Source organism: Rhinolophus sinicus, chromosome 16 (genome assembly GCF_057876585.1).
Source record: "Rhinolophus sinicus isolate RSI-liver-muscle chromosome 16, RSI-T2T, whole genome shotgun sequence".
NCBI lineage: Eukaryota > Metazoa > Chordata > Mammalia > Chiroptera > Rhinolophidae > Rhinolophus > Rhinolophus sinicus.
The window spans coordinates 64826123-64846291 of record NC_142516.1 but is presented as its reverse complement, the minus strand read 5'-3'; the positions used below and the strand labels follow the sequence as shown (position 1 = coordinate 64846291).

At 39.8% G+C, this 20169-nt stretch overlaps 1 protein-coding gene across 1 annotated transcript in view; it reads right to left on the bottom strand.

The window, feature by feature from the left end:
• Positions 1 to 15784, bottom strand: part of FOCAD (focadhesin) — a 274355-nt gene extending 258571 nt beyond the window's left edge. The window contains exon 1 of the mRNA XM_019750360.3: positions 15703 to 15784. The gene's annotated coding sequence lies outside the window, so the exon portion shown is untranslated. The remainder of the gene's footprint in view (positions 1 to 15702) is intronic.
• Positions 15785 to 20169: the final 4385 nt, after the last annotated feature.

The following is a 20169-nucleotide window of genomic DNA, read 5'->3' as shown; positions in this document are numbered from 1 at the left end:
CACAGACACAGATGGCTACACTGCTTCAAATGAACACTTGGCTGGCAGGTACCCCACCATGTGACAGTTCAAAACACAGCTCAGTGAGACAGAGACATTTCTCTGTGGATGAGTTAACTTGTAAAACATGGAGTTTGAAATAATAGTGGAATGTTCTAGAAGAAATGTCCAGAAACAGGAATGTCAAGAGGAAGTCACTGCATGTTCTTTCTCAGTTCCTACAGCTGCCTCGGAAAACGGGACTTGAACTACAATCTGGCATCACGTTCCAGCAAGGAGAACATGAGGATAGGGTGTAGAGGGGCCACACTGCACAGCTAGGCTCAGACAATTTCTGACGTCTCTTCCAGCTGCAAGAGGATTGTAATCAGTCCTCAAGATGTAGATCTTCTCACCCACCCTGAAGGGGCCAGCTTCCATTTCCGTAGCAGCTACCTCTGCTCAGACACTACTGAAGTATCTCAAGCAAGAAAGTTTCCTCACTGACCAAGCCTGATGCATTATCCTCCTGGACTTTTGAGTTTCTTGCAGGAAGCAGCTGAGTTTTACTCACCTACCGTGACATGTCGTATCAGTTAAAAAATGTCTTTTGAGTTACCGTGTTTGGCACTGTACCTAGTACACAATAGACTCAAAAAAATGTCAGACTCAGAATTCTACTGTTTGTTTTCAGATCAACTTTCCCAAATATTAATAGAAAGTGATAAATAGAGAAGAACCTAAATCTATTTCTCACTGACTCATGAAACAAAGACCAAAACAAATTATTAAGAACCAGAAGTAGAAAACATAAACTTATAAACAATTTTATTTTCAAATTAATATAGTAAACTGAATTCAGTTATCCACACAATTAGGGTTTGAAAATAAGTCATTCTTTTCAGACACACTACTTTCACCCAGCTTTTTATTTTATTTTTTTAACCGATCAAATAACTTTTGAATAGGTAGTATAAAGATGAATTTCAGCCAAGTACAAATCCCAAATCAGTGGAATCCAGATTAGTGAGATTTTATTACACTGTTATTTCACTTTGGTACATTTTCTTAAAAAAAAAAAAAAAAAAAAAAAAAGTCAAAGAACACATGCAAACGCTCACAAGACTGGTTCTTCACTGCTTCCAGCTGAATATCACAGAGATGGAAAATGGGTCTTTGTTATTTGAATACATCATAAGTTTTACACGAATGCTTCAGTTGACAGCTATTATTTATCATAGCTTTGCTCTTAATCTGCTACGTATTACAACCCTTTAAAAGCCTGCAGCAGCACCTTTGTGCATTTCCCACTGGGGTAAAAGGCATTTTAAACATGTAATTACCCAAAGAAGTAACATTTACTAATCTTCTATTGCATAGCTAACATTTATATGGCTGTTTTTACTTGTAGGGTACTTAATAATCAGATAGTAGTTAACCTTCACAACCATCCTGGGCAGAAGATCCTTAGTAAGTCAGTTCATGTTAACAGAGAGACATCCAGCAGCATATTCAAGAATTAGAAGAGGATCCTGGAACGAAATGCTGATATCTAGCTGGCACGGTACAGTGCGTAGAATGTCTTTCAGATAAAGGTAATTTAAGAAATTATATTAAAACGGAGGAGGAGGAGGAGGCTCATGTAGCTCTTCATGAGAATTTTTTTTAATTTCACAAATGTACGCAGTTTGTAAGTGCATACAATTGCCATATGTACGGGTTAAACAGAGCTCTGGAACTCTCTGTTGGAAGTAAATGACTGACTCGGGGAACAGCAGCAGCAGTCCCATAGGCTAGCAAGTCACAATGAGCCAATGATCAAAGAGCTTCATTTTACCCTGGAAGACCCAAATTCAAACACTATCGATGAAACTGCTTCCAGCCTGGCTTACCTCCAAACTGATACAAAGGTCCTCAAAAGCCAAATCAGCTCAGGAGCGAAGCCAGGGAAATAAGGCTGAAACAGCATGGTTCCCCGGAACCAGAATAGTCTCCCCAAACCTCCCCCGAGATGCAATTCCACAGGGAACCGAGCACAACAAAGCTGAAAGTCTGGGGTAGGTCAAAAACGAACCCAGCCTAGGGGAGCGGGCAGTCAGGGTAAGGCTTACTGAGCATTTGATCTTAGTATTTGGCACTTCTTGGCTATATCCCGAAGTGTCGCACACACTCAAGTTCTCTTCACCTCCCATTTCAACAGAGTAAGAATACAAAAACAGGCTTAAAAGCAAGTATCTTTTGTATCAAGTTATTCGTTGACTTATCTAAAAGGTAGGCTAAGGAATATGCAAATAAAATACTGATCAGTAATCTAAAACAACAGAGTTGTAATAATGTAAAAAATGTTTATGATAGTCAAAAATGGACATTTTTATATGCAATTACAAACACAGCCAAGTTAAAAAATACACACACACGCACACACACAGGATTAAGAAAGATAAAGTGAACATGCAAAAATGTTGAGGCTATTTCTGGATAATAGGATGATGAGTGATTCCATCCTATTACATTTCTCTTTATAATTGCTGCATTTAATAGTTTTCCCGGCAATGGGTATACATTACTTTTTTACATTAAATAGAAATTATTCTCTTCGAATAAAAACATAAGATCAGTTTTTTAGGCTCAATAAAAAAATTAGTGATCTTATTTACTTACTTGAAACCAAGGTCTTTTATCACTGTCTAAAGAGGCAGTTTCACCACAGCACACATCAAGATAAAAAAAAGTCTCGCTTCATCCAATTACACTGCTTATTAAGAGCTACTTAATGAGAAAGTCACACCTTTGAGTTATTAGAAGCTATAATGGTCCTGCAGAGTTCCAAACAAGTAAGCTAACAGAATTACCTTTGATTCTAAATTGTTTGCCAGGAGATTAATCCATCTGCCCCTGAAAAAAACTAAGTGTTCCTCCAGTGTGTTCAACTTCCTCCAATCTCATTTTAATCAAGTATGTTAGCCTCAGTGGAGAGAGCAGGTATTTTTTAACAGAGTGATTGAAGTATAATTGACATACAAAGAAATGTGCATATTGAATGTGTACATTTGATGAGTTTGGACGCATGAAACACCCATGATACCCTCACCACAATAAAGGTAATAGACACATACAACACCTTTCCAAGGTTTTCTCGTGTGCTTTTGTTTTGGTGTGTGTGTGTGTGTGTGTGTGTGTGTGTGTGTGTGTGTGTGTGTGTGTGAGAAAACAACATGAGAGCTACTCTCCTACCAAATTTTGAAGTGCATAATACCGTATTCACCCACAGTGTTAATTATAGGCACTATGCTATATGATCTTTAGAACTTACTCATCTAGCATAACTGAAACTTTATAGAAAGCAGGTATTTTTAATTGCTTAAATTGCAGTACAAAGAGTTTAATTTTTCAAATGCATATGTCACATAAAAATTTTAGTCATCTCTAGGTAAGCTTTAGGGAGGTCTTTATATATGTTGGCATCTGTCAAAGAATAAACAAAGGCCTTTCAGATACGGTGACATCTGGACAGAGACGTGAAGGAAGTAACGAGCATTCCAGACAGAAGGAAGACCAAAGACAAGAGCCCTGAGGTGGGAGCATGCTGGACAAGTTTAGAGAGACCAACGCCACCGGTGTGGCTGACACAGGTGAGCAAGCCGGGTAGTCAGAGCCTGCAGAGTGGAGCAGGGGCCCAGCTCTCATAAGCCCTGGAGGACACTCTGGGCCTTTGGGTGTTCCTGAGGGAGGCAGGAAGTCCTAGATGGTTCTGGACAGAGGGATGGCATACTTGACTGCCACTTTAAAAAGATCATTTTGACTTCTATGGAGAACAGACCATAAGAGGGCAAGGATGAAAAAAAAAAATGAAACCAGTTAGGAGGTCCCAGCAATAATCCAGGAGAGAAATCACGTTGCCTTATAGGAGGAAATAGCGTTGGAGATGACGAGCAGATGTCAGACTTTACATATACAGAGGGTGCCAAAAAAAGGATACACATTTTAAGAAAGGAAAATACTGTATTCAAATTGTTATATCAATATATACTGATAACAAAAGATGAATACAATTCACGTTTGACTTCAGCAATTACAAGAGGTGCTCCAAGTGGTTACCATCCGCGTAATTCTATACAGGTCTTTCCTTTCTTAAAATGTGTATACATTTTTTTGGCACCCTCGGTATTTTGTCAGAATTTGTTAATGGATTGGATGTGGAATGTAAGAAGGATGAAGAATGACTCCAAGGTTTGGGGTTCTGACAACTGGAAGAAAGATGTCGTCACATGCTGAGATGCAGGAGACTAAATGAGTTCATTCATCTGTTTCTAAAACAATACAGCAAAGCACAAGTCTCCTGTGTCTTTGGGATACAATTTACTTTTGTCCATGTCAGCAAGGAAAGGCTACTACATGATAAAAGGGTGCTAAGTGCAGAGTACAAGCTTCATCCACCTCTCAGTTTTATATGGGACTAATTTTGACGACATACAGCAAGTGTTAAAATTTGTATGCTTAGCTCGAGCCTGGATTTACATTCAATTTCTACCCAGTATGCATGCTGCTGTCAACACCTGCTCCAGTCCTACCCACTTTCCAATCCCTATAAGGCCTCAGTGGCCCTCTAAGCCCTAACTATCTTACACAGCTTAAAATCTTACAAATTGAAAATAGAGAATTAAAAGACAGGGAAGGAGGAAGGGGAGACAGGCAAACCAGGAGGTGGGTAGGTAATCCTTCCTCATTTCCCCAGCCTACACTGTCCATTCCATTTCATGTCCTTCCAGGCTTTATGTCACATGCTCGGTACATTCTTAAGGCAATTTGTTTCTGTGAATGTAGGACTCGGGGAGGGGAGAAGAGAAAAATCAGTTGTGAAGTGATATTGTACAACAGACATGGGAAGAAAATTATTAAAATGTATTCATTTCTTTAAAAATATATTTAAAGATATCATGTCACTTTGTTAATATGCAATTAATTTGGAAATGAATCATCAATTGTTGCTAAAACTATTCAGTTGAAAAATGACGGGAACTTTATATCAGAAGAATAAGGATGACCCCACCTGAATCCACTGATTCATCTTAGCATCACTAAGAATGAGAAAACCAGACATTGTGCCCTCATGCTGTGATAGAATAAGATATTCACAGAACCCTCTAAAGAATATTGTTGCCTTAAAAAAATTCAAATTCTTAATTAATGGTTCCTACATTGTTTTCTAATTAAGTTTGGGCTAAAACCAAAGGGAACACTTATCTCAGTTTTATAGGTGGTCTATCAGATAAAAAAAAAAAAAATCAAAATGGATCTATACAGCTCTCTATATTTAATTACCCATGTCTAGACAACACAAGTAGAGGAACAAGGTAAACCAAACCACTTTCGGAGCAATAGGTGAAATTCAGAATTTGGGACATTATAGCACAAATGACTGTTTCTCCAACAAATCGATGATGTGGGAAAACAGAAGGGGTGGAGAGACTGTTCCAGTATAAGTGACTTAAGAGACATGATAACCAAATACAACGTGGGAACCTTATTTGGATTCTGATTCCAACAAATCAACTGTAATAGGACACCCTTGGCACAACTGAGCATTTCTGGAATATGGACTGAGTACAAGACTTGGTGTTACGTGTGTGAGCTGCAGTGACAACACAGTAATTATATTTAAAATTAAAAGTACTAAAAATAAAATTAAAAGTTCTTATTGTTACAGATAATTACTTTTTTAAGAAAGCTAAAGGAAGAAAACCTATTAGAGGAGAAAGGAAACAAGATTGACAAAATACTAATTTTGTTGGAACTAAGCTCACTCCCTATTTGTGTGTGTGTGTGTGTGTGTGTGTGTGTGTGCATGTGTGTGCGCACGCATGTGCTTGAAAGTTCCCACAATGGGATGTTTTTAAGAATAAAGCAAAATAGAAAAAATAAGTAACCAGAAGTTGTAAGATTGCAATGCAAACTATTTAAAAATGTATTACCATTTGCAACTGCGAATTTATGTGGAGTTTCCCTTGATGGCATGCAATGAAAGCAAAATACAAAACCAAAATACAGACGTAAATTGGAGGCTGAGACATTTAAAAGATGATCATTTTCAGTCATAATCACTAATTTGATCTGCTATGCTCTGTTCCCTGAAAAGGGCATGTATGCAAAGCAGCTGCCAAAATACCGAAGGGAGCTGAGGCCAAAGCAGGAGGCAGACGAGCCCAGCTTGTGGGTCAATGAGTTACTTAAATAGGAAACTCACGTAAGGAAACTGGGTCCTGGGCGGAGGCAGGACATTCAGATCGCTGCATCTTTTACCCCCAAGACCACCCTCCATTGTCCCCCCGTAGAGATGGACCTACGTTCCAGGAAAGGAATGCGTGGGTGGTCAGGGGGAACCCAGAGGCCACATACCCGAGGCCCTGGCGCCAGGGTGAGCGAGACACAGATAACGCCTGATGGCACCTTGCCCCAGAGGAAGGACTGAGGGAAATTCCGTGATTGGCCCACAGCCTCTGACTACATTCCAGAGGCCACCACGGGGAAGGGGCAGGACTCCAATGTCCCGTCCCTTCACTCCGAAGTTAAGCAGGCAGATGAGCTTCGAGACGGAGTCCGCTCTGTCCCCACGTGCTCATTACAGAAGAGCTTCACGATTCAGACTGTATTTATTGTAACATTATGCTATCAATTAGTATGTAAAATAACTTCATTTTGACTAAGAAAAATCTCTTTTCCCTGAAGTTCTCCATAAGATATTGGGGGAGCAGGAGGAAGGTCCAGCGGTTTAAGAAAAAGATTTGACATTTTCTGCCTTAGACTATTCTTTTCACATGTTAACTCTTTCAGCTTTGCTTTCAACAAAAATGTTATGCTGTACGACTCAAAGTGAAGAGGTTGCTATTAAGTATATAAAGAGCAGGGATTCTATGCAGCTGATTAGAGAATGTGATACTCTTCTTCCAAAGAATAAAGAGCCCGGATGTGGAAGAACTCTTTGGCAGCAGACCTCTTTAAAACACAAAACAAAACAGTGGATCACAAAAATACCCACAAGAAGAGGTCAGGAATTTCCTCAGATAATAACCCAGAATCTGTTCCAAGAGCTTTTCCGTACAACATGGAAGAGATACTTAGGCCTGCAAAATGTCTGGTCCCAAAAGCCTACCTCTCATTCATTCATTCGATAAATATTTATTAGATGCCTCAGATGCCTACCTTGTGCCAGACATTGTACTAAGCACTGGGGATACAGACAAAAACCCCTGCTGTACAGATTACATTCCTAGTGGAGGAAAGACAAGAATAAGCAAAACAGTAGATGATACAGCATTTTATAAGTGTTTTGTTCAAAAGCAAACCACATTAGGGGAATAGATAGTATGAGAGGGTTCCAGTTTCAAAGAGGACGGTCAGGGAGAGGCTCACCGAGGTGAAACATGAGCAAACACTTACAGGAGGTGAAGGAGGAGTCCACAGTCTCCAAGAGGATTCCAGGCAGAAAACAGCAGGGCAAAAGCCCTGGTGAGAGCATGCCTCGTGTGTCTGAGGAACAGCAAAGAGGCCAATTGGGCAGATTTAGTGATTGAGGGAGACAGTAGTTGGAAATGAGTTTGGAGAGGCAGCAAAGGCGTTTGATGATGGCAAGCCTCAGCACGCCACTGCCAAGACTGCATTTAAACTCGGGCGGCAATGGGAAGGCATTGGAAGGCTTGGGGCAGAAAAGAAAAGAAATCTAACTCATGTTTTTTTTAAAAACTCACCGGCTGCTTTGCGGACAATATTGTAGAGGGCACTGAGAGAACAGAAGAGACCACTTAGAAGGCTATGGTAGATTGCAAAAAACGGCCCCCAATTCCTCCCAATTCCTATACACGCCTTTCTTTACGAAGTGACTCTGCTTCTCCCTCATAAAGAACTAGTTTATTTCTTCATCCCTTTGAATCTGAGCTGTCCTTGTGACCTGCTTTGATCAACAACAGAGGAAGTAAAGTTGTGGGGATTCTAGGGAGTGTAGGTCTCAAAAGGCCATACAGCGTCCTTTCACTCTCTTGCTTCCATTAGACCACATGTAAAGAAGCGCGGCGTAGCTTACTGGACCACGTACAGCAGAGACAAGCCATCCCAGCTGCAGCCTCCACACTACCAGTCCCCAATGCCACATGAGTAAGCCCAGGCAAGACCAGAAAAAGAACTGTCCCCCCTCTCCCACTCCCCAAGCTCAACCCAAATTACCAACCCCAGAATCATAAACTAATAAATGATCGTTACCTTAAGCCACTAAATTTGGGGAGTGGGTGGTAATAGGTAAGTGCTATAGAAGCTATTGCAACATCAAGGACATAGATAATGGCAGCTTAGACTAGGGGGAGAACAGCGGAGAGTGAGAAGTACTCAGATTCTAGATTTATTTTGAAGGTGTCCTTTCCTAATAGTTTCTATGTGGATGTAAGAGAAAAGGAAGAGTCAAGAATAACATCAAACTTTTGGGCCCGAGTCGAGGAAAGGATGTTGTTTCCATTAACTGAGATGGGGAAGACCATAAGTGAAGCAGAGGAAATAGGGAGGAAATCAGAAGTTGAGTTTGAGATTTCTACTAGTCATCCAAACAGAAATGCTGAGTAGGCATCTGGAAGTATGGAATCTGGAGTTCAAGGGAAGCAGTCCAGGCTGAAAATATAAATGTGAGAGCTAATTGGGGTATTACTAATATGTAAAGCTAGTGTTTAAAGCCTTAATGATATGATCAAGGGAGTGTAAAGTCTAATGATTGAGCCCAGGAGCATTCCAATGTTAAGAGGTCGGAGAGATAAGAAATAATCAGTAAAGGAGTTTAAAAAGAGCAGTGAGGTAGGAGGAAACCCAAGAATTGTGGCATCTTTGATAATATGGGAAGAAAGTGTTTCAAGAAGCAAAGAGTGGTCAACTGTTTCCAAAATGCTGATAGGAAATGGTAACTATGTGACGGGATGGAGGTGGTAGCTAACCCACAGTGGTAATTATTTTGCAATTTATAAATGTATCAAATCAACACATTGTATCTCTTAAACTAACAACATATAGCAATAAAGCTGGAAAAATTGCAGATGGGTCAAGTAACAGATAAGTAACGAACAAGTAACAAAACTGTACAATTAGCGAAATGAAAGTTATTTGTGACTTTAAGGAAAATAAATCTTTTTAGAGTGGTGAAGAAGAAAGCCTGATTAAATTGGGTTTAAGAAAGAATGGGAAGAAATTGGACACATAAGTATAGTTTTGCCATAAAGGGGAAAAAAGAAATTGTGTAGTGGCTTAAGAAAGAAATGGGGTCAAGAAAGAGTGATTATTTTTAAGACAGGAGAAATAACAGCATATTGAAGGAAATAATCAAGTCATGAGAGAAAATGTGATCTCACAGGGGAGGGATATGCTAAAGACAAATCCTTGAGTAGGTTAAAAAAAAAAAGATCTCATGCATGAGTGCAGTTGTCCTTAGAAACACACAGACTGTTCAACAAGACTCTAGGTCTTACAAATAACAGGAGGAAAGTCAGAGGTAAATGCAGGTATACCCACCTCCCTCGTGCATGGCAACTGTATCAAGGCATTTTATCAAGGCATTTTAGTATCAAGGCATTTTTCACATCTCTGAATCCAGAACTAACCTAAAAATGTTCAACATAACCTTCCAGGCATCCTAACAATAGATGAGAGTTATCACATGTGATGAAAAGTATTTGCCAAAGTAGTTTGGAACTCAAAGGTCAAAAGGAGGTGCATAAAAGCAAAAAGCCATTGCCTCTCCTTTCTCTGAAAAATAACACCAATAGTCACCAGAGATATATATATATATGTCATGTTTAAATTCAGAAGTAGTACTCTACCTGCTGTCCTACCGTAACAGAAACTATAATGATTTGATGGGTAAAAGTTGACAACAGGAAGCTTCATCAAACCTTGAAATCCAGTGAACCTAAACATGCTCTAAAAAGTAAAGTCTCTGTAACACAGAAAGTGAAACTTTCTGTATTTGCAACCACATATTTATGTGACTCTAGATGTTTATAATTACTCTCATTTACTGACTTTATAATAAGTAAATGTTAAACTTTTTTCCAATAAAGTAACACATTTAACTGTTTAAAACAAACAAACTTGAAATTCAAACTACTATTTGGAAATTCAAAGCCAACCACATGCTTCAGAAAAACTGTCACCCTTACATCCAAATACAACCTCATTCTAACGTGTCTTCCTCTGTTAAATAGTCTTCCCACTCAATCTTTTGGACGTTGACACCATGATCAATAAGCTTTCTTATTACCGTGTTTCTCCGAAAATAAGACCTAGCCGGACTATCAGTTCTAATGCATCTTTTGTAGCAAAAATTACTATAAGACCCAGTATTATATTACATTATTATATTACATTACATTACATTACATTATATAAGACCCAGTCTTATATTACAGTTAAATAAGACTGGGTCTTATATTAATTTTTGCTCCAAAAGACACATTAGAGCTGATGGTCTGGCTAGGTCTTATTTTCGGGGAAACACGGTAGATGCTCAGCTTCTTCATTAGATGGTCCCCCTACCTCCTAGGCCTAATGAAAACTAGACTCTCATTCTTTGGTGGCCACTTCAGTGAAGGCTAATCATCCTTCCAAGTCCCATGGCCCGAAAGAATGTTTCCACACCATTTAGCTCCATACCTTTGAGGGCATGCCCTCCAAATATCTTCTGCATCTCTCACATACATATACCTATCGCTGCCATAGGCAGTGTAAAACTTCCGAAAACAGTCAGTCTCACAGTCTCTCTCTCCACCCTAGGTACCACAGCCATCTGGGGTCAATGTCTAGGTAAGTAATTCATCCAATTCATCAGTCTCACTGTTCTCGAATACCTCCATATAACCTCCATCCCAGCCATCTACTTCCATGGCCAAACCCTACCTACTCTCCATCAGCACCCTAAAATCTTAAACTCCAACATTCTACTCTAACGACAGAGCACTTCTCTCCTATAAGCTTCTCCCTTCTACCTACATACACTTGTATATTTTACCTCAGCCAGGCTCCTAATCCCTTGAACCAGTTATTTTTTCTTAATCTTTCAGCCTCCTCCTGGCTTGATGACCACCTCTACCCAATCTAACCCATCACTTCAACCACTCTCTTGCCAATATTTTGAACTCTCGTGCATTTCTACTGTATGTACACAACAAAATCCAGATGCTGGGTCATTCCAACTATTCATCGTCTCTGGTTCTATCGAATTTTGCTACAGAAAGTCACACAATTATACAGACTAACGTAAAGTAATGATCCTTGCCTATCTGGTAAACTGTCCTAATAGCTCTAGTCAGTTCCCTCTTCCATTCCCGATGGCATTTGACAGTTGACCACTCTCTCCTTCTTTGTTTTCTAGAGCTCTACTGCCCTTTCCAGTATTTTTCATGGGATCATCTTCCTTATTTGGTGGTGCTTCCCAGAGTTTCTCTTCTTTTTTTCTTATTCCACAAACTCTCTCTTGGGTATCACATCCATTCCCACACTGTTTTAACTTTCACCGATATGCTGATAACGTCCTAATCTCTAGCTAGCCTAGAATCCTCTCATCTCCAGACTAGCGCAGCCAACTGCTCACTAAACAGCAGCAATTTTGTGACCCAAAGGCCCTTCCAAAACTGATCTTATTCTCCTATACATCTGACAATCCTCATGCGATTCCTATCTTGGGGGTCACAAACCTAGGAGGCATCCTTGAGTCCGCCTTTACCTCATCCTGCATGGCAAACTGGACACCAGCTGCATCACCTTACTATACCTTCAACTTATCCTCTTCTCTCAAGCCCCACTGAATAATTCCCAGTGCTGTATCTTCCCTGTACAAATGGACCTTGCTCTACTACATTTCATTCCACACACAACCATATAAACCTGACCTGCACTTTCCACTGCTTAACGTCTCTTACCCATGGGTCACCAGAGCCTCAAGGATAAAGTTCAAAACCTTTAACCTGGGAGGATGGGAGGGGAGAGGGCCTTTCATAATTTGGCCTTTATTTACTTATTAAACCTCATCTTTCTATTCTCTCCTTAATACATTAAGAGTCTAGGTTCTGTCTCTAGCCTGCCTGTTTTGCTTTACTTCTTTTTCTTGTGCCTAGAGCGCCTTGCCCTCCATCTTCACCAGCTAATTCCTACTTGCTTTCAAAATTCAGTTCATGGGAAAATTCCTCTGGAAAAGCGTCTCTGAATCTCCTAAAATCTCACACTGACACAGTTTTCCTACATCCCCTACAGTACTCTACACCTACACCTAATTATCATATTTGTCTCATTATATTTTGGCCTTGTCTATGGCTTTCATGCAACAATATTAGTGCCTTGAAGAAAAGTTGGGGTCTTGGAACCATAGCGGATGACCTCTTTTAGTTAAATGAAAATATAAATAATACAATATCCTTAATAACTACAACTTTAAATTTTTTACTTACTTAAATGTTTCAAAACAACTTTAATAAAATGTTCCCTCTACTCCCTCCAGGTTTATGTCCACTAGCATATGAGTATACTAAAACCTGAAGATTTGCTTCTATAAACCTGTTCAAAGATTATAAATAGAGTAAAACTTAAGGTAAATTCTGAAAGCAACTAAGCCAAAGAAAAAGGTTTGTTAAGAGAACAGGGAAACATACACCCTGGCAGCCAGAAAACCTCATAACAAAACTATAGTTGCAATATTCATAATTGTAACATTTGTTGAACATGCTTATCAGCCAAATTAGCAAGCAGTTGCTTATCTAACCAAGAGAGTAGAAGATATAGTCTAATGCACTAGAAAGAACTGAAATTTTTCATTTACAAGCTTGAGTGGAATGCTTCACTGGTCCCCAGGCAAGTGAAAAGGCAAATATTTTTAAAAATAAATAATAATAACAAACTAACTATCTATGCAGTTTGGATTCTCAACTTTTTTGGGCCTAAAAAATTTTTTTCCCATCATGAGCAATGGAAAATTATACAGTATGTAATGTGAAACCTTTTTAAATGACTTCCAAATATACAAAACTAAAGTAACTCAAGCTAACTGAATGAAAGCCAATATAAATTAACAAAAGTTAAAAATCATAAATTCAATTTTATGACTTCCAATCTGATTTGGAATAGGTTAATACATTGAGTCCACAAGTACTTGGGGGACACAATTTATAAGAACAATGTTACATCTATAATAGATGTTTGAAAATAAATGAGATCTTTCACATTGCTTAAAAAGTTTGTTTCAAATAATTTAAATGGGAGAAAAACTGACAAACATCCCTGTCCTATTAGCTTAGCAAATTTTATTTCCTATCACGTAGAAATAGTACACACAACCTCCACCCAATTTATAACTAATTGTGAATTACATATTTACACTTATCTTATCTAACTATGTCATATCTTATTATACTATTCATCTCTGGATCTGTAGTACTATTTAAAATATATACAATACTTAGAGATTTCACATTTCCCAAAGAAACATATATTGCCCACTTTGTCAAAGGTTAAATTATTGCCCAAAAGAATAACCATTCTTTTATTAGACAAACTGAGTTCATTGTGAAAAACCAAGTAATATTAAGATCAAGTTTTGCTTTAAACCCCCCAATAATCCTGACACTATTATCTCTTTACACTTCTTCCAAATATAGTTATAATTGTATTTTTCATTGTGTTTTTTCCCAAGTTTTAATCTGGAAAAGACTCCACTTGGATTTTTTTTCCCCCTCAACTTCTGCATTTCTCCTCAATTTCCCATCTCGATCTGGTCCATTTCTAGAACTAGAAAGGTCTAGCAAAATCAAAATCTTGAAGTTATATTTTCTTGAATTTCCAAACCCCTAAAAGTGATATAAACAATTTAATTCACCTAAAGGTTTGTGGACAATACCCAAAAAGTATCATGAGGGTATGAATATTATGTTTCAGGAGAACTGTTTTAGGTATCATTTTACACCTTCAGGAAGACCAAACAATCTACTTGTAAGTACCACCAATCAACAAATGAAAAACTATTGTTACATTGCTATGGGCATTTTTATTCTCAAGTTAATAATTTATTTACCTTTGGGTTATTAATTCTCAACTAGAGCCAGAAATCAATTAAAATACAGTAAATTTTAGGTTAATAAGATAAAGGTTAACATATACACATGATATTGATAGACATTAGCCAGGTGATGGTAACAACCTAACATAAACCAAGTAAGCAAGTAACCAAGACGGAGGTTTTAGCTACCACTGATGTACCAAAGCAAGTCAAAATGCTTTGAAAATTGCATTGCTATCCAATTGTTTTATATCATACCATTTTATACGTAACATGTAAAAGTTTCTGATTATTACAGTTCAAACTGAGATGAGTCATAGTGCTTTGTATGCAGGAATTGGATGTGAATCAAAATTATAAACATGCACCTGCTTCCTAATCAAAAAGTGAATGTGGACAAATTCAAAAACCATTAAAACATAAGCATAAAATGCATCCTGTGTTTTTAAAATGGTCACTTCCCAACTGATAAGACAATAAACATGTCATTTACCTGAACATCTGAAATTACAGACTACTGCTAACCCATTCCCTCACTTTGCAGGTAGGTCCCTCAGCCCTAGGGGCGTTAGTGGTACAGTTAGCAGGATTACAGCTTACTACAGGTGAAGATAAATGAGGTACCAGAAGAGCTCTATGGTATGATATAGGATCATAAGTTTCTGTACCTAAATCTAGAACCTGAAACGGAACCATCAACAAAAAATTTCATCTCCAGTCTAGACAATAAAACTGGCAGATAAACTGGAAGAAAAGGCAGGGAATGTCCACATAAGTTTGTGGCATAAGACACTGACCATTGAGCAACCCATCAAAAAGTTCTGCTCAATGGACGAAGGATTGCATGATACTTGATAGGATAACTTTGTTGGTTTTAGAAGCTCCAAATTCTGGAACTAAACTAAAGGAGTGGGATGTCATAGTTGAAATTAAAACTCATGGATAGTAGGTGTAACATAACTGCAAGTCTCTGTACATCTCTGCATAGCTGTTGCAGACATTTCAAAACATATATTCATACATGTATATGCTATCATATACATACAATATTTCTTCAGGTAATTTCCCGCAAGTAAGGACAGAACCAGAGAACCAGGAGATCTGAAAACAGGCCCTGTTCACCCATAAGCCTGTCATTAAAGTAGACAGGATGTGACAGTCGCTGGCAATGAGAGAGTCACCCCAGGCCAGGCTGGACAGAGCCGGAATTCCCTGCACTGTCTTGCTTGGGAACCGGTCAGGGGACAGTGCGACGACCGCAATCTGCTGCAGGTTAAGTATGCAAGGGTCGCGCGCCAACCAGTTTCCGAGTAAGGCTGCCGCTGAGCCCCACCGCAGGCACCGGAGCCGGCCCCACCCAGGCATCCCGGAGCTCTGACGCAGAAGGCCGAGTCCCCCGGGATTTCAGAACCCAGAAAACCCGGGACCAGGGCAAACGGCAAGACCTGTCCGGTTCCCGGCGGTCCCACGCCGCAACACGGCCCTACCGCCACATGCTCCATCGCCCCATCTCCCAGCAGAGCCCCAGGCCCGCAGGGCCTCAGCCACCCTCCACGCAAGCTGAGACAAACCGCAGGCGTGTGCGACGCGGCCGCCTCCGATCAGGGGGTAGCGGCCCGCAGCCCGCCGCCTGCCACCCCGCACTTGCTTACCTCCCTTCTGCCACAAGCTCACCCCGCGGCGCCGGCCTGACGTGGCCCGCCCTGCGGTCTCGAACGACAGGGGGCGGAGACGACGGGGAGAGAGCCAATGGACTGCAGACTGCGAGGGCCTGTCCCGCCTCCCTCCAGCCGCGACCCGCCCTTCCTCGCTCGCGCGCACGCGCGGCCAAGGCCAAGGGCAAGGCCGCGCACTGCGGCTGGCAGGCGGCGTGGGAGGCACCACAGAGCTTAGAAGCTGCGCGATCTGGTAATGGCTGTGGGGCTGCACCGCAGCTGGCAATTCGTTTGAGAGAAAAGCAGATTAAAAGAACCTACCTGGAGATACCATTGCAGCGTGTCCGGTAGTCCTGTTAGCAGCCTGCTACTATGCAGCTTTCGGCGATGCAAAGCAGCTTCTTGATATTTGAAGATTTTGTTTCCCGGGAAAAAAAGTACTGATAGCATTAGAATTCAGGACATTTAATGCAAGCAACAGACTTGCTTCTTGGTTCTTCCCCTTGTAGCTGTTGCTTGGTATCTTTATTTCGTTTGGCTAACACAACACTGCTACTCTAGAAGCTACACTGTGTGAAGGAAAAGGGGTGACATAGTAGAGGGGACAATCTTAGGGGCTACTTGGTGGGCCTGGTAATCCCAAGTGACTGAAAGTAACCGCATAGAATGATCTGATCATAAATTCATACCTGGGCGGGCTATGGCAGGTAGTCAACGTTCCAGGCCTATAGCTTCCTTAGCAAAGAACAGTCTTTTAAGTGAGACGTGTGCATTGTTCTTATGCATCTAGGATAACATACCTTTGGCATGGCAGGGTAATTTTCTTTTCCAGACCCCTCAAAGGCACAACTACAGGTACTAGAGCACAAGACCACCAGACACTAGACCCCTCATTGTTATTTTGTTGCCCGTATACTATCCCTGTGTACTATACATGATATTTGTTAACTATCCTGTACACACAAGTGTAAAGGAAGCATGCATCTCTCGATTTTCCTTCTAGCCAACTCTGGAGACTCCCCCTCTTTGCTATCTCCTGCCTCCTTAATCTACCACCAACAGATTTCATGTAACCTTCCTTACGTTTCCTCCTTTGATTCTAAATATATAAAATAAGCTACACAATTGCAGAGCGTTTTCTCAATCAGTTGAGATTTTGCTTCTAGACATGTCCTCAAAACCTTGGCTCAAATAAATTCTTAAAAAGCTTTCTACAGGTTTGGACATTCTTTCATTGACAACTGTTACATCCACCTGTTGGGTAGTTGTTTCAGGTCTTTCTAGTCCAGGCATTAGTGCTGATTTAGTCTGGGGAGAACTGGTGCTTGTAATTTTTACTATTATTGTTACTGTTATTTTTATCTAATATGTATTAGTGTCCACCAGTGCATGAGCATGCATTTTCGTGGGAAGACTGTAAGGCACCCGGCACAATGGAACAGAAGCTAAAAAAGGCTGCAGAAGAAAATGAAAAGACGTTATGAAGAAATGCAATTCTGCTTGTGGATGACAGAAGTGGAAATTATATGCAAGATGAAAGAGTTAAGACAAGTTTCCCTAGAGAACCTGACTTACCCAGCAGTTTCTAAACCCTGGTGCACCTTTACAAGCATTTGGGGAGATTTTTCAAAAAATACCAGAGTCTGAGCCCCATCTCTAGAGATTCTGATTTAATAGCTCTGCTGTGGGGCCTTGGCATTGGGATTTTTCTACATTTCCAAAGTCATTTTAATGTGCTGACAAGAAGTTCTACTTCTCATTTGTAGGAAGGATTTGGTTCCATATACTCCACTTGGGAAAAGTAATTACATACCCCAGACTATCTTCAGTTCTCTCAATAACCTATTATGCTTTCATTCTGTAAAAATTTATCTAAGTTAATTTTAAACCTACCCTTTGAGAGAAAGGAATTTTATAAGGTTTATAATTGACTTCTTAATTTTATGGACCTTGATGATATTCCCCTTCGGTCTTAATAATTCCAAAAGCACCAGCACTTCTTTTGGGAACTTTTTAATTCATCTTTAAGAATTCTTCTCTTATTCCTGTATTTCTTGGGATATGTTAGTCAAAATTAAAATTGAACACTTAACCATGTGAACAGTATTGTTCTAAGTACATCAACTCATTTAATTCATAGAATAATTTCATGAGGTAAGTATAATATTATAATTACCTACATTTTATAAATAGCTTAGCCACAGGGAGGGAAACATCTTGACCGAAGCCATGCACCTAACTAGTGACAAAGCCAAAATTTGAATCCAGGGACCCTGGTTTTCTCAATATGTAAATACACTGCCTCTTATAAAAAGGCTAGTTTTAGGAGTGTGGGAGGAAATACCCATTTAAAGAATGATGGTGAATCTGATTTTTCACTTCTGATGCCTCTCCTAGATTCAGGTTTGGGTCAGGATTGAGGGACTTTAGGCTGGTAAACCTAGAACCTAGAACCAACTTAACTGCTTGCTGCAGATCTTAGGCTAGGCTGGAATTACAAGGGCTCACCCTCTTCTGGGATAAATTCACCCTACTTCTGGGATATTTTTCTTCCATACATGACTGTAGTTCAGCAGCGATTGTTTCACCTTTTAATTTATTTATTCTATTGCTATTCCAGGCTCTGTGCTAGACATGAGAGATCAAGATATCAATATGAAAGACACAATACAGAGCCTCAAGGAGCCAGGTCATCCTGGAGGCCAAGTCAGCAGCCACCAGATTTATCCAGTGGCTTCAAGACTTGAAGTATAGACTTTTAAAACCAGAAAGGTACTCAGAAGCTGCCAGTCGTGATAAAGTTCTTACTGGCAAGTGCTGAAATGAAAACAAAGGACAATGTATTGCATTTATTCATTCATAAAAATAAATTTATTCATTTTAAAAAACTCCTTTTTCTTAGTTATGCTTGATTTTTTTATTTTAAAAAATGTTCTCTTTTGTATGAAATGATAATTAATAGGTTATAGTTGTTGGGAGTTTTGTTTATTTCCATGACGTTAAAGTCATATGTTGGTTTTCAAAATTTTTTCATGCTTCAACTGGTATAGTTTAACTCCATTAATTTACAGAGAGAAAAACTAAGACTGAAGGACAAAGTCCAGTCTTCTTTCTATTACACACCCACCGGAACAGCCCACTTCATGTACAAAGCTAGAAAATTTTAAAAGTAATAATAAAATTTTTTAAAAGAAATCAGGGTCAAGGTTAGACAACAAAGATTGGAACTGGTTCTGATAGACCCAACTATTGCTAGCCAGGACAATAACGTTCCTGCCTGCTTAACTAATCAGATTAGCTGAACAGTTTAGTTTCCTTCTGAGCTGAAAGGAGAAAATGGGGCCTAATGCAATACTGCTACTATATGTAGTTATATTTTGATTGAGGTAAGACTTAGGAAAGGTCACCTTGGTTGAGTAAGGTATATCTACCTCTGATTCAGATATTGGGATGTTAGGAGCCCTATACAAGTGGCTCACTGAGAGTCCCCCGTGGAGAATTTTTGAGAAACAGCAGGGAGAGCGTTGACCCTCAATGAGAGCAAGGAGAAGAGGTTCAACTTCACTCATGCAACCTGCATAGCTTGATTTAGAGTTAACACCAGAAGACCCAGCACAGATGGAAATTTTGATTGAAGGATGAAAACAGACTTCCAATCTGTATATCATTTTCTGAATAGGCTTAGATTGTACGTGCAAATGAACTCTTTATCTTTTAAATATTCAAGAGAAACCACAGTCTTGAAGACTTACGCAGGCGGACAGCATTGCTCTGTTAAACTCCTTGTATTATTTTCCCTGAAGTAGTTAAGCGGTTAGTTCTCTATTGTACCAGACCCTTTAGATAAGCATGCTTTTTGAACTCAGTATAGAAGGGCCTATTGACTTTCACAACAACAAAAAAAGAAAGAGAGTAAGAAAAATGTGTCCACTCCCAAATCATTAACTGAACTGAAAAGAATATGCTAACCAAAAAAAAGACTGTAGTCTGCGTTCTGTACTGTATGGGAAGGTCATGTCCCCCACGGTATTGGGAGAGGCACAAAGCCTTGAACTCAGGCCCAAGCATGCTGGGTTAACTCAACAGGCCCACACATTCATAAGCAGGCACGCGACTAGGAGGAGAAATTCAGACCTGAGTCACAGAGCTCCACTGTTGACACATAAGAAAAAGTAATCTCATTAAATTTAATTACATGAGACTATATGGTTCTGATGGCTTCTGTTTCTTTCAGAGTAGAAACAAAATCCTTACAAAAACCAACAAGGTCAAACATGATTTGCTTCTCATACCTGCATCTCCAAAACACTCACACGACCTGTTATATCTTTGACCTTGCCCTCTACACTCCTCCCCAGCTCACTTCCCTGCCTCCTGGCTGCTGCAGGATCTTGGCACCTTCCCCCACATAACTTCATGATTCATTCCATTGGCCCATTCAAGTGTGCTGAGACTTTTACTTTC